Genomic DNA, 15000 nt, shown 5'->3' on the forward strand with positions numbered 1-15000 from the left:
CTACGAAATTCGCAGGGCACATGTATCATGTCCAGACTGACAGAAAAGTATCTTGTTGCCATGACCGACACCGAACAGGAAGTCAGCCATTTTGAATTTACTGTGCAATATTTTGGACGTTTCAGCCATTTCCAGGGGGCATACTTTAACTAACTCCTCCTACGGGGTTCATCGGATCACCCTCAAACTTGCACCGGCGTGGGCGTGGCACCATGACGAACGTTGATGTTTCGCCGTCACACAGGAAGTTGGAGGAACTCCATTGTAGATTGTCCAATCTGGGCCAAACTTCTCGTGTTTGATACGTGTCCCAGCCTGAAGACATCTATATGTCAATATCCATCTATAGTCATAGCGCCTCCTACTGGCAAACACAGAAAGTGGTTTGTAACTCGGCCCTATACATGGTCACACGTGCACCAAACTTCACGTTTGATTCAGATTCAGATTCAGATTCAGAAAACTTTATTTATCCCCAAGGGCAATTCAGTTTCTGCAGTTCATCACCGTTGCGGGTAAACACATTGTGTCTCTGTCCTAAATCACAAGATACAAAATACAGAAACATACAGAGAGAAAAACAAAACAAAAAGAGAAACTCAGTGTGATCGACCGAGGGGAAGTGCGTTTGATTCCTCGTGTCCCGCAGCACACATGATCTGAGCCGCATAGATGCATGGCGCATAAAAAGTGCAAACAAATGCAGACTGCATAGAGTGCAACATTCAAATGAAAAGAGGTAAGAGGAGAATGCGTAAAATTGCATACAAAAAAAAGTGCAAATGCTAGGATGCACAGTGTTGTTGGTTCAAGTACATACTACATACATACAGTAAGTACTGTTTCTACTTCTCTGCATTCAACAGCTGAATGTCTGAGGGAATGAAGGATTTGCAGTAAGGGTTTGTTCTGCAGCGAGGTGCTCGATAGCGCCGTCCCAACGGCAGGAGGGCAAATTTAGAGGACAGGATATGGTCAGGTTGGTCCATAACACCTTTTGCTTTCTGAACCACTCGCTTCTTCCAGAGCGCGTTCAGGTCACTCTGCTGGACTCCAATGATTTTGGAGCAGACTTTGACGATATTGTTAAGGCTGTTTCTGTCCTTCACAGACAAACCGTTAAACCAACATATGAAAGAAAAAGTTATAAGGCTCTCAATATAAGATCTGTAAACAGTGCACAGGATGGTTTTTGACACTTTAAAGGAGTTAATTTTCCTTAGTAGGTAGATTTTCTGTTGGCCTCTCTTAACAAGAGACCCTATGTTTGTGTCAAACTTAAGATGCGAGTCGAACACTGTTCCCAGGTACCTTTTAAGAATGGACAATATGGACGTCTTCACCATAAATGGAGCTAGCAACAGGGTCAACTTCCTTATTTCTAAGATCGATTACAAGCTCCTTTGTCTTTGACACATTAAGATCAAGGAAGTTTTCATCGCATCATTGAACAAAATCAGGAAGGGCACAACCGTGGTTCGACTCTGCCCCCTGGAGGAGAGACAGGAGTGCAGTGTCGTCAGAGTATTTGACTATAAGGCTGTTGTCCCTGTTTGATCTGCAGCTGTCTGTGTACAAGATAAAGAAAACAGATGAAAAGACGCTGCCCTGTGGGGAGCCTGTGTTACAAGTTAAGTTGGATGAGCATCCCAGCCTGAAGACATCTATATGACAATTTTGAGTTATAGGCAGAGAACCCCCTACTGACAACACAGAAAGCCGTTTGTAACTCGGCTGTACATGGTCACATGGGTAGTTTGCTGTAGGCTACATTGCTTTCTTTTCATATTCGTTAAACTTTTTTAAGAGTATAGTTACTCTGATTGTATACTTGTGTATTAGCTAGCTCTCCTTCTCAGAGACGCTGAGCATGTTTAAAGGTCAAATGAAGAGATGGCTGAAGTCCACTCAAACCTGTACACATAGTTAGGGGTAAAGAACTAGAATGGTTCTACTGTATTGCTATGTGGGTAGTTTGCTGTACATTTCTTTCTTTTCATATTTGTTGTTTAAATCTCTATATGTAGATGTGTAGAGTATAGTTATTCTTATTGTATACTTGTGTGTTAGCTAGATCTCTTTCTCTTGCTGCACTTGTCTTTAGAGATAAGATGTTATTTTAATCCTGTATTTGCACCTTGTTATTTTTCCCTATCAGGGCACAAGGCCTGTACCTTCTGGCAGGGGGACTAACAATGTAAATCAGTCATGTGACTGCAATTGTCGTGCATTTACATTTTGCTAAAATGTTCATTACTGTCCCCTTTTGAACAAATAAATTGAAATTGAATTGAATTGAAATTTACATTGATTGATTGATTGACTGATTGATTAATTTATTTTGATTCAATGTGTCATGGGCACATGAGGCACAATTTAATTGCTCAGTCTGTGCTAAAGGTTTTGAGTTTTGAGGATTTCATTTGAGTGATTCTGTATGTAAGTGGATGTTGTTTTTTGTGCTTTGTTGGGCTGTCCTGTGTTTATAAGAGCAACAAAATGCATTAAAAAACAGTTTGTACTTCCCAGCTCTAGTCTTATTTCATACGCTCTCTCTTCAAAAGTGTTTGATTTTCATCATAATCTGGTTTTCCATAATAATAATAATAAGTTCAGTGTTTATGCCTGTGTTGCTGTCTGTTGTAGTGTAAAACGACTAAAGGGAGAGCAGGTGCTTACATGAAAGTGAATGAGAAAAGGAGAAGATACTGAATAATGACATCACAACAGTATTCATAGCTTTCAAGGGTGTTACGTACTGCCGGGAACGCCCACCTTGGGGTCAAAAAAAAAACTTGTTCATTCCGCTGGCCGCCTCGACTAGTTTCTCACGCTGTGTTTGTTCAGCCTTTTGTACACACGTCTTTGCGGCCAACATTTCATCAAAGGTAAGCTCAAGTAACGTTACAATAATGATTAAAATACCCCATTAACGTTACTTGAGCTTACCTTTGATGAAATGTTGGCCGCAAAAACGTGTGTACTTTGATGGTAGAAAAAAAGCCATTTGCCCTCCCCAGCGACTGAATCACGTCTAATCGCACAAATCCACAACCTCCTCCTGTCTGAGTTTTCTTTCTCCGACGGGATTCTGTAAAAGCACAAGCCAGGCGTGTCTCCTCGTCGGTTAGTGCAACCGATAGCACAACAGGTATCCGGCCTTTTGGCTGAACAAACACAGCGTGAGAAACTAGTCGAGGCGGCCAGCGGAATGAACAAGTTTTTTTTTGACCGTCAGGTGGGCGTTCCCGGCAGCACGTAACGCCCCTTGAAAGCTATGAATAATCCTGATGTTAATTTAAAATTAAATATTCCTCTAAATATGGCCCTGGCGGGCAGTGCCGAGAGTCCTTTCCTTAGAGCACCCCCTACTTAAAAGTAGTTACAGGGCGGCTGCTTGCCAGCGAGACTGTGCATACTCGAACGTAACTGAGTGCATTGGTTGCGGTACACGTCCAAAACACTAGGTGGCTTGTGGTACATTGCATATGACGTTATCATGTCGTTTACCAAGAACTTTCAATCACGTCGGTGGGGGGACATTTTATTGTCCCTTTATTTCAAAACTCATTCCGGTGAGCCTGCAGAAGGCTTTGCTAGATGAGGGACAAGCACTGTTAAATGAGGAAATGGCATTTCCTCATTCCTCACAACAAGTACGTCAGCGGATATGTGCGCAGCCCAAGGCAACGGCCAATCACAGCTCTCGTGCTGGTCATGTCACGTCCGCATTGACGCCACGGAGTCACATTTTCGAGGAGATGCACGCCCCCTTCCGCCGAGCTGCGCCGATAGGACGGCCAGCTGCGGGGACCCCTCGGCGCAGTCGGCGCTGGTGATTTCACGTAAGCATAAAACCAGTTTTAGGCCACCTTGGCAGTGCCCTGCTACCAGCCTGCTACTGTCACGTGCTTTAATTAAAAGCATCAGTGGTCTCAGTTTAATGGATCCTGACCTATGCAAAGGATGTGTCATTGGCTCATTTTCAGAAAAATTGCCCTTCACGATGTCAATAGAGCAATAGTAACACAGGTGCAACCCAAACAGCACTGGAACACTTAAATGGATTGGAAGTTGGAAACCCTCATTAATGTTTTGCTTGCACCTGTGTTACTTCCTGCCTTTTAGATGCAAAATGGCTGCTGATGAAAAAGGTCAATGGAAGGATTTCTCTCCTCTTCTCTTGAGCTGCTGAATGCTGCTGGCTGAAAGAGAAGCTCAGTGGCCTCAGGTGCTGACAAATGAAGAAACACTGCCACCTGCTGGTTTTAGAGACACAGTAGAGAGTACTTCATCTGGAGTACTTGCTGATACAGAGTACTGACCTCATTGTGCTCTGATGTTCTTTCCTCTTTGCACTGTGACATGTGCTGTAAATGAACAGTGAGTTAGTGAGTTATTCTGAGTGTAATTGCTGTTAGATGTGCTGTAAATGAACACTGATGCTATTCTATTCTATTCTATTCTATTCTATTCTATTCTATTATATTCTATTCTATTCTATATATTCTATTCTCAAAGTGTTTCTGGCTGCCAGATGGGGAAGAAGAAGAATGCTACTAAGCAGTAGTTTAACCATGTGTCATGGAGGGCAGAGAGTCTGCAGGCTTTTAATGCAGCCAAACACTACAGCAGAGATTTTATTGATCAGCTCCCTCTCTGGTGGAAGATGTGCTAATCATTTAAATCACCTGCTGTATGATTGGTTAGAAAGACATATTCTGCATAGTAACAGAGGCTCCTCTGACCTGCTTTTTATTTGCTGTTTTTCCAGACACTGTTTAGATTAATGACTTGTAACTTTCATTCAGTCACTGACTCATTAGCCATGTTTGGAATGGTTCACTCACTCATTCACTCACTCACTCACTAACTCCCCATGTAGTGTTTATCATATAGTGAACTAACGATCAAACGAGTTTAGCACACTACTGTACCTCACTCTTCTTCTCCTTCTGTAAACACAACAGCATTGCATTGTGGTATACAGTATGGGATAAATTGTACATTCTGTGTTCACTAGAAATTGCTCTGCATTGTGGGTATTTTACAGTGGCCTATATAGTCATTATATATTATATATATATATTATAGTGAATCAACAGTTGAGGATTGGGACACTAGTACAAAATGGCCAACACACTATATAGTCCACTATTTCTTTAATAGGGAGCGGTTTGGAACAGGGCTCTTGAGTCAGTCATGCATGACGGTTTACACTATTTGAGTCACACTTCTGTTTACTCTTTTAAGCCATTATCGCTTATTAATGTCCCTTATTACATCTAGACCAATCACAAAGATGTAGACACACAGAAGCAGGTGAGTTCATCTGGAAGCGTTGAGACAATGTGGATTGTGTCAACATGACAGATGTCCCAAATAGTTCATACATTCAGGGGCAAATTCACAAAGAATGAATTGTGGCCGATACAGCACGCATGAATTGCGTATCATTTGCATAATTGCTAATTATGCCAACGCAAACACGCCCATAACGTTTTGCTGCTGAGTGCAATTTGCCCCGTTTTTGTATCTGACTGCAATTATCAATGTGGCAAAGTACAGTGGAATATCTGCTTATAGTGATCACGGTTATAGCAATCAATCACTTATATTGATCAAAAAGCTTCCTATACACATGCTGTTTAAATAGTGATCATACTCTGCTTACAGTGATCATTTTGGGCCTTGTCCCACCTGATAACAATGGAAAACATGTTTAAAACTACAGTATTTGTATTATTTCTTTACTTACAAACTGCCAACAATGAGCCAACGAGATACAGCAGCGATACTTGATGCATGTCTGTCTGTATATAAGGAGAGATCACGGCATCTCTGTCTGTGGAGAGACGGCGGTGTCTCTGTCTACGCGAGACCGCTGTGCTTGAAACAGCTGGAGGCCTAACTTACTGTATAGATGTTTAAAGTCAATAACATTCCTACTGTATTCATGTAATACATTATACAAATGTCAGTTAGGTGGTAATCTGCATGAGAAATGAAGAAAGAGAAAAGGATCGGTTATAATGATCAATTTGACCCGTCCCAAGGTGATCAATATAGGAGGAGTGCACTGTATAAATGTTGCCTTTGGGCTGTTTCCCTCTCCTCCTCCTTTCTTCCACTGACCAACTGAGCACCATCAAAACTCCATCTAAACTATTTGCACACATACGTTTACATACAGTAGCCTACCTTTAGAACAACAGTGATGAGACACAGAGCTCCTGGATATGAAATGTGAGATATTCTGTCTGTGGATAAAGTGAAAGAACGGCACAATATTGTGCTTCTCTGTATGTCCATGGGAAAGTACTGTAGTGCATAAAGCATGTCGCCAAAATGATGTGATGGACAGAGCTCATTATACATCTACTGAAATATTTCACATTTAGCAAATGTTATCCATACTGGTTATATTCCTATGATTTAACACTATATAACACTGTAAGGTAAGCCCTTGTTCACATAGGACGCCTAACGTAAGCAGAACTGAAGCTTGAGGCAGGCTCACGCTTAACCGTTGACACAAGAAGCCTTCTCTTTTCCTCTCAGCGCCTCGGTGCCCATTGACTTCATGCCTGGCTTGACAGATCAATGCTTGGCTTCAGCACGCGTCACGCTTGGAACAGGCGTGAATCCTGAACGATCGCTTGAGCAAGGCTTGAGCGTGGCTTCGGCGTGACGCGCACGCGGGTGGTGTGAACGGCTTCGCCTGTTAACAACTAAACAGGCGGAGCCTAAACAACTCAATGAAACTTGTGGGTTCAGCGTAGGTAGAGCTTAGGTTAAGCGTTGCTTCGGCGTCCTGTGTGAACGGGCTGTAAGATCTAGGCTGTAGAAAGGTGAGCTGAGTGTAAAAAAAACCCACATTCCCAGGATTCTCTGTATGACCATGGAGGAGCGGTGCGTAAAGCACGTCCCCAAAATGATGTGATAGACAGAGCTCATTATATCTCTGAATAAATTCTTCACATTTGAGCAAATGTTTCCATACTGGTTATTTCCTCCTATGATTTAAAGCAGCTGTGAGGAACTTTCATGTTGTGTTGGTTGTAGCGGTGCCTGTGGACAGCCCTAGGAGGAATCATGAACATGCAAAAGCAAAGACAAAAACAAGCAAAGGGGGAAGGAATCAAGAAAATAGGCCAAATGGCTAGTGAATGTTCACATGTGACCTGCCACTGTCCTGCCCCCTTGTGGAAAGTCACTACTAACGCCGAGTACAGGAGCGTTGCACATCTGTTTGGAGTTGGCCTGTCAACTGTCTGTGATTGCTTGTGTGACCAATTGGGTACTCTCAACAATACAATTGCATAGTAGCTAGTATGCAATCAACTAGTGAGACCCACAGGTTGTTCAAGCAAATGAACCAAACAGAGACGCGTGTTTCAGTATAAAAATATATAAGTTGCTTTATTTTCATTAAGATCAGTCTTATTGTTTAAAGTCAACCAGGGGGAGAGGGAGGCCCCAGACCCACCGGAGAACTGCACTCTGCTACCACCAGTACCAGGAAGTAGTCGGTGAAAATAACTTAGTGCACTGCAAACCAATTTACATGATTGATTGATTGATTGATTGATTGATTGATTGATTGATTGATTGATTTGATTCATTGTGTCATGCACTTAACAGTGCCCAGTCCACATGGGCTTACGAGACACACAAGATATATAGTTCCAGATCGTAACTGTGCACACAGGGACCTTTTTCGTCTGTCCAAATCAAACTTTACATAAGGCTCTACACAGTAACTGTCTTTTATGAGACGGTACGTTCTTAGCGTTGGTTTATACCACAAATCAACAGACCATTTATATTTATACAGAAGGAGCATATTACTCATAGTCTCCCGGATATCACACAACAACCTATTGTGAAAAATAAATGACAAGTCGTTGACAGATGGAATAAGGATTTCAGTTCAACTGCCCAGGGATGTCTATGGGCAATGTCCCAGTCAAATATCTTTTTTGTGAGTCTCTGATCAGACATCCTCACAAGTCTATTCCATAGTCAAAGCATTTGACCTTTATGCCTGATGTTTGGGGATTCCCATCCCATATCACCGCTGATGGCCAGAACTGAGCCACTGAAGCCCTCTGAGACATGCTTGTGAATTAGGGCTATACAAATAAACTTGACTTGACTTGACTGATGTACATTTGTGAACTAGATGTTCCCGGGAACCCCAAACACCAGAAGCATAATCCGACACAGGACAGACACAGGAGTTATACAGCTGTGTGCAAGTATGGAATCCCATATTACCACAATGTTTACCTTTGTTCAGTACAGATCCCAGGGCTCTGCCCGCTGATTGAGCTAGAACACTGACTCCCTCCTTAAAGGTCATATGCTCATCCAGCATCAGGCCCAGATATTTATAGGGATCTGTATATGCTAGTACTGCTGGACCAAAATTAAATACAGAATACAAAATTAAATACAGAAATACACACATTATATTAGTGATCATAAGTCCAAACCAATTAAGTGTGAATCAAACTGATAATATATCCCGCTCACACCACTGGTCTACAGACAATGATTTCCCACCGGTGCTGGGCCTGAAACCAACCCATAGTATTAAAATGGGCACAGGACAATAGAGGCTAAGAAAGAGTTATGTTGCATCAACCCAATTACAATCATATATTTCTACAAAACAGCGACTGGCAGCCTCAGCCACGACAAGGCTTTCCTGCAACACAATACAAATTATATTCAACAAAAATCATTAATTTCCTCCAGTAGCCTAGACAACTCCCCTACAAATACCACTAACAATGTTTCTTTACCTTTAATGCACTGCACCTGAACCCTCGTACAAGGCAAGCACCATACGTAACATGTCATCTGGTAGCCTTTGCCCTAAACATCACACAAGGTTAAATAATTTGTCTCCAAACAATCTAAATTATAACAGCAATATGAAAAAATGACATATACCTCAATTGGGTTCTTCTCCCCCTTCCCAATATGGCTGAAACACTTGACACTGGAGCACTGATCTGACCACCTCAAATGTGTGTACACATTAAAATCACAGAAAATGATAGACATGAAAAGCAAGTGTGTGGCTTCAAACTAGGGCTAGTCGACTAGTAAAACCACTAGTCGACGCTGTGCATAGTAGTCGACTAGTTGTCATTCTTGGTTTTCCCTGTTTTCAGAGTGCCGTTTTAATAAAAGCAGTACAGCAGATATGCCACTGGGGGGCGCTGTGGGTGTGTTGACTGCCAAAGGAGCAGAAATGAGATAGCAGAGGAAGAAGAGAGCATTAACGCTACAAACATGACAGACTCACAGTTTGGAAATAGTAGTTTACCTGAGCAGATAAAACCATCACCTGCATGATATGTAAGGCTACAACAGCAGTACCAGCACTATGCATAACCATCACTACAATATGTAAGGCTACAACAGCAGTACCAGCACTATGTATAACCATCACTACAATATGTAAGGCTACAACAGCAGTACCAGCACTATGTATAACCATCACTACAATATGTAAGGCTACAACAGCAGTACCAGCACTATGTATAACCATCACTACAATATGTAAGGCTACAACAGCAGTACCAGCACTATGTATAACCATCACTACAATATGTAAGGCTACAACAGCAGTACCAGCACTATGTATAACCATCACTACAATATGTAAGGCTACAACAGCAGTACCAGCACTATGCATAACCATCACTACAATATGTAAGCCTACAACAGCAGTACCAGCACTATGCATAACCATCACTACAATATGTAAGGCTACAACAGCAGTACCAGCACTATGCATAACCATCACTACAATATGTAAGGCTACAACAGCAGTACCAGCACTATGCATAACCATCACTACAATATGTAAGGCTACAACAGCAGTACCAGCACTATGTATAACCATCACTACAATATGTAAGGCTACAACAGCAGTACCAGCACTATGCATAACCATCACTACAATATGTAAGGCTACAACAGCAGTACCAGCACTATGCATAACCATCACTACAATATGTAAGGCTACAACAGCAGTACCAGCACTATGCATAACCATCACTACACCCGGTGCCGGGTACCACTTTGTGGAGTATCATAATGGAATAATGTTTACCACCATCATGCACTTTATTAGAGGAGGGTCTGGCTGCAACTGCATCCGCAACTGACAGGAAGTCACGTGACCTCCGCAGCGGAAGTTCTTCTTATTCGTGTTGATATTGCATTAACGTCTCTCTTTTTCTTTTACCTCCAATGCTCCAATGCCAACCGCCGAAACTCCAGTAGGTGGCGGTAATGCACATACATATGTTTGCCAACCACCATAAAACTCAAAAAAGAAGAAGAAGAAGCCAACCACCGTAAAACAAAACAGAAGAAGAAGTCAGCGACCGTCAAAATGACGCTTGCGAATGTCGGAAGAAGAGGATTTTGGTTTAGTTTGTTGGCTGCCTGAATAAATAAGTAAAGTTTTATTGATTTGTGTGTGGTGGAGGTGTTTCTTTTAACCCCCCCCCCCCCCCCCCCCATTGACTAACTGTCATGTATTCTTTATTGATGTTCTGAAATGTGAACTTTTTTAAACACTTAAAGCAGGACTAAACCCCAAAACACTTTTTTTCAGCTTTTAACCAATATGACTTTGTGGTGTGTGCAGAATTCTGGTCAAAATTTCCACATTTGAGACCAAACTGTTACCATTGTACCATTTGTATCATTTTCAGCTGCATAAGTGCCCTCTATGGGTTGAACACTGCTTTTCTTTTTTGCCCTCAAATGAATGGGAGATTTGATACGTCGTGAGTCACAATGAACCAAAGACTATGGCATTTCAAGATAGTACTCCCCCACTCCCCCTGCCCCTTTCCCAGCTCCTCACAACTCCAAGCCTATTCCCATGATGTCACAATTTTCCTACCAATATGGCGCTACAATACACAGCTCATTGGCTGTTTGTGTCACTTGACCTGTTAATCGCCTGTTAATTGATTACAATCGCCTGTTATTTTCCTACCAACTCCTATGTAACACAATACTATCAATAAACGCCACTATAATCATAAAAGGAGGGAAAATGGCATTGTGTTGCTGTAAATCATTCCCAACCTTTTTCATACTAAGGAGCCCTAATTTAGTTCACATTGGGGCAATGGACCCCCATATGATGAGATTTGGTCTCTCAGATGCAAATCAGATTTTTATGCCTCCGCCGGCGATAGCCAGGCCGGAGGCATTATTTAATTTTGTTTTATGTAGCCTACATATGATTTTGTCCAGAATTCCATATATATTAGGTTGAGAGATAAGAGAATCCTGGAATCCTCTCAAGGACCATTGGTGACCACTGGTGGTGGTCCCCTAGCCCCACATTGAGAACTACTCAACCACTTGATTGTGCCGAGAGAGAGAGAGGAGGAGGGAGGGAGGGGTGAGAATGTATGTTTGTACTGTCAGCAGCAGCAGCTCCGAGTCCGCACCAAGTGAGCCTCCCCCCACACAGCGACTTTCATCCCCGCCGTCATTTCCGCAAACAAATCTCATCGCAGTTTAGCACACATGTAAAATATAACGCTATACTACGACGTGACAACGTGACAATGCTGCTCTAAACACATCCGCTACTATAATATATTTCCCTGCATCTCATACTGAGATTAGATCGGTATTAAGTTTGGACAGACTGGAATGGATTGAGCAGCCAGGGTCTGAGGAGGAGGAGGAGGAGGGAGGGGGAGAATGTTCTGCGGCCGCGCTGCAGCTCTGCCCTGCGCTCAAGAGGAAAAAGCAGAGGTGCACTACAACTTTTGACAAGAATCACGAAAAAGGGAGAAACGAATATTAAAAAGGGATTTCATGGCGGGGTATATGACAAGTTGGACAAGGGCATAACGTGGAGAAATCTCCCATTGTGATTACATAAGCATGTTGAGAGCGGGGGGTTTGTCCTATTGTGCTGTGCTGCGATAACCAGGCTCGCATTACTAGGCTCTTTTAACGATACTTAGACACACTACATACACACAAATGGGAGTCAATGGAGTCAATTTCTAGTTCGCCACTGAATGGCCAAATTGATATCACGCTGTTTTCATAGAGGCCACCAGCGTTGGCTAGTTGTTGATATTTATAAAGATTTTGGAGCTCTCAAATAACTTATTTTCGAGGCGGTGAGCAAACTGTCATGGCGTCGATTTCCGGAAAAAAATTCCTGAGCTGAGCACAGCCAAAGAGTATAGTGACACGAGAGGAGAAGGTCATTTCTTGGTTTTTCCCATAGGTTTTTTTCAAATCAAGCATCATGCCTTTCTGCCAGAAATCTGGGGGGTTTAGTCGTGCTTTAACTGTCGTTTTTGTAGGTTTCAATTTCACCACAAAGATTCTGACAAGAGGATGCAATAGGTGTCATTGTCTGTGTGTGTGTGTGTGTGTGTGTGTGTGTGTGTGTGTGTGTGTGTGTGTGTGTGTGTGTGTGTGTGTGTGTATATATCTATATATATATATATATATATACATTTGAATTGATTTAAATAACTGTAGGCTACAGTATATAAATATAGACTACAGGCTACAGTATATAAATATAGACAGGGCTATGTAGGTGTGTGTGGGGGTCTCCATGGCAACCAATAATTCCGACTGTCATCTCTAGTTAAATATTTACTTTAATGCTATCCATAGCACATTTACCTGCTAAATTCTCAGTTTTATATATTGTATAAAGCCTTTTAAATCCATGTTCAAAACATGAAGACGAACTGCTGACGTCATGTAGGCTACTTCATTGGCAAAGTTGCATTTATGTTCGTTGTGTGTCTGTTTAACTTCAAAATGTCAATAAAGATAAAAAAAAAAGACGAACTTCCGCTGCCGAGGTGTCAGGTATATGTCAATAAAGATTTAAACTAGAACGACCGCAACGCGGACTTATGCCTCCGCCATTAGTTCATTCTTGAGTCCAAATCGCCATTTGAGGCAAATTGGAAGAAATTCCGTCAAGGCACTCCTGTGATGTTGCGTTACAGAGCTTGGAAATTGGGTCTGTGAGGTAACAGTGACCTTGAACTTTGACCACCAAAATGTAATCAGTTCATCCTTGAGTCCAAGTGGACGCTTGAGGCAAATTCGAAGAAATTCCATCAAGACATTCCTGAGATATCGCGTTAACAAGCTTGAAAATGGCATTCGAGAGGTCATAGTGACCTTCAGGTGCGGACTGCATAATCGGGCACGTCGTGCAAATGCCCGGTGGCCTGGCCTGGCCTGGCCTGCAAAAAAAAAAAAAAAAAAAATTGGTGGCCGCAGTCAGGCCACTCACTGAACAGCAGGCCAGGCGCCCCCTACTGGTTTACTAGTGGTTTTATTACTTTATTCAGGGTTAAAGTGGGTGGATCTCATTGTAAAATTGGACTCGGCCCAAATTGGGATTCAAACGGCCCAAATCTGGCTTCAAACGGCCCAAATCGAGCTTCAAATGGCCCAAATCGGGCTTCAAACGGCCCAAATTGGGCTTCAAACGGCCCAAATCTGGCTTCAAACGGCCCAAATTGGGCTTCAAACGGCCCAAATTTTTGCCCTTTGGGCGCCGGCACGCGCGTCAGCCCGTATCGGCCTGGCCTGCTTGGTATCTAATGCCCGGCCTGAATTATGATCCCAGTCCGCCCCTGGTGACCTTGAAGTTTGACCACCAAAATGTAATCAGTTCATCCTTGAGGCCAAGTTAATGTTTGAGGCAAATTTCATGAAATTCCGTCAAGGCATTCCTGAGATATGGCGTTAACAAGCATGAAAATGGCGTTGGAGAGGTCACAGTGACCTTGACTTTTGATCACCAAAATGTAATCCATTCATCCTTGCACCCAAGTCGACGTTTGAGCCAAATTGGCAGAAATTTCATCAAGCCGTTCTTGAGATATCGCTTTAACGAACTTGGGAATGGCATTCGTGAGGTCACAGTGACCTTGACCTTTGACCACGAAAATTTAATTAGTTCATCCTTGAGTCCAAGTCGATGTTTGAGGCAAATTTGATGAAACTCCGTCAAGGCATTTCTGAGATGTTGCGCTAACAAGCTTGAAAATGGTGTTCGAGAGGTCACAGTGACCTTGGCCTTTGACCTTTGACCACCAAAATCTAATCAGTTCATCCTCGAGTCCAAGTCGATGTTTGAGGCAAATTTGATGAAATTCCGTCAAGGCATTCGTGAGATATCGCGTTAACAAGCTGGAAAATGGTGTTTGAGAGGTCACAGTGACCTTGACCTTTGACCTTTGACCATCAAAATCGAATCAGTTCATCCTTGAGTCCAAGTCGATGTTTGAGACAAGTTTGATTCAATTCCGTCAAGGCATTCCTGAGATAGCGCGTTAACAAGCTTGAAAATGGTGTTCGAGAGGTCACAGTGACCTTGACCTTTGACCTTTGACCACCAAAATCTAATCAGATCATCCTTGAGTCCAAGTCAATGTTTGAGGCAAATTTGATGAAATTCCGTCAAGGCATTCCTGAGATATCGCGTTAACAAGCTTGAAAATGGTGTTCGAGAGGTCACAGTGACCTTGACCTTTGACCTTTGACCACCAAAATCTAATCAGATCATCCTTGAGTCTAAGTGGATGTTTAAGGCAAATTTGATGAAATTCTGTCAAGGCGTTCCTCAGATATCGCGTTAACGAACCTCGTACGGACGGACGTACGGACGTACGGCCGTACGTACGGACGGACAACCCGGATCCATAATGCCTCCGGCCTGGCTATCGCCGGCGGAGGCATAAAAAGATGAACTTCCGCTGCGGAGGTCACGTGACTTCCTGTCACGTGACTTCGTGACTTCCTGTCAGTTGCGGAGGCGTGAGGTCCGCCCACTTGTCTGCAGCCAGGTACTCTTGGGGCTTTATTATGGCATTTCATGGTAAGTAAGTTTTGCATTTCTGCTTGCAATGCATTTCCCTTTATACTTTTTCTTACAATAGGCACTATTTATTA

Source organism: Poromitra crassiceps, assembly GCF_964638095.1.
Source record: "Poromitra crassiceps genome assembly, chromosome: 26".
Classification (NCBI taxonomy): domain Eukaryota; kingdom Metazoa; phylum Chordata; class Actinopteri; order Beryciformes; family Melamphaidae; genus Poromitra; species Poromitra crassiceps.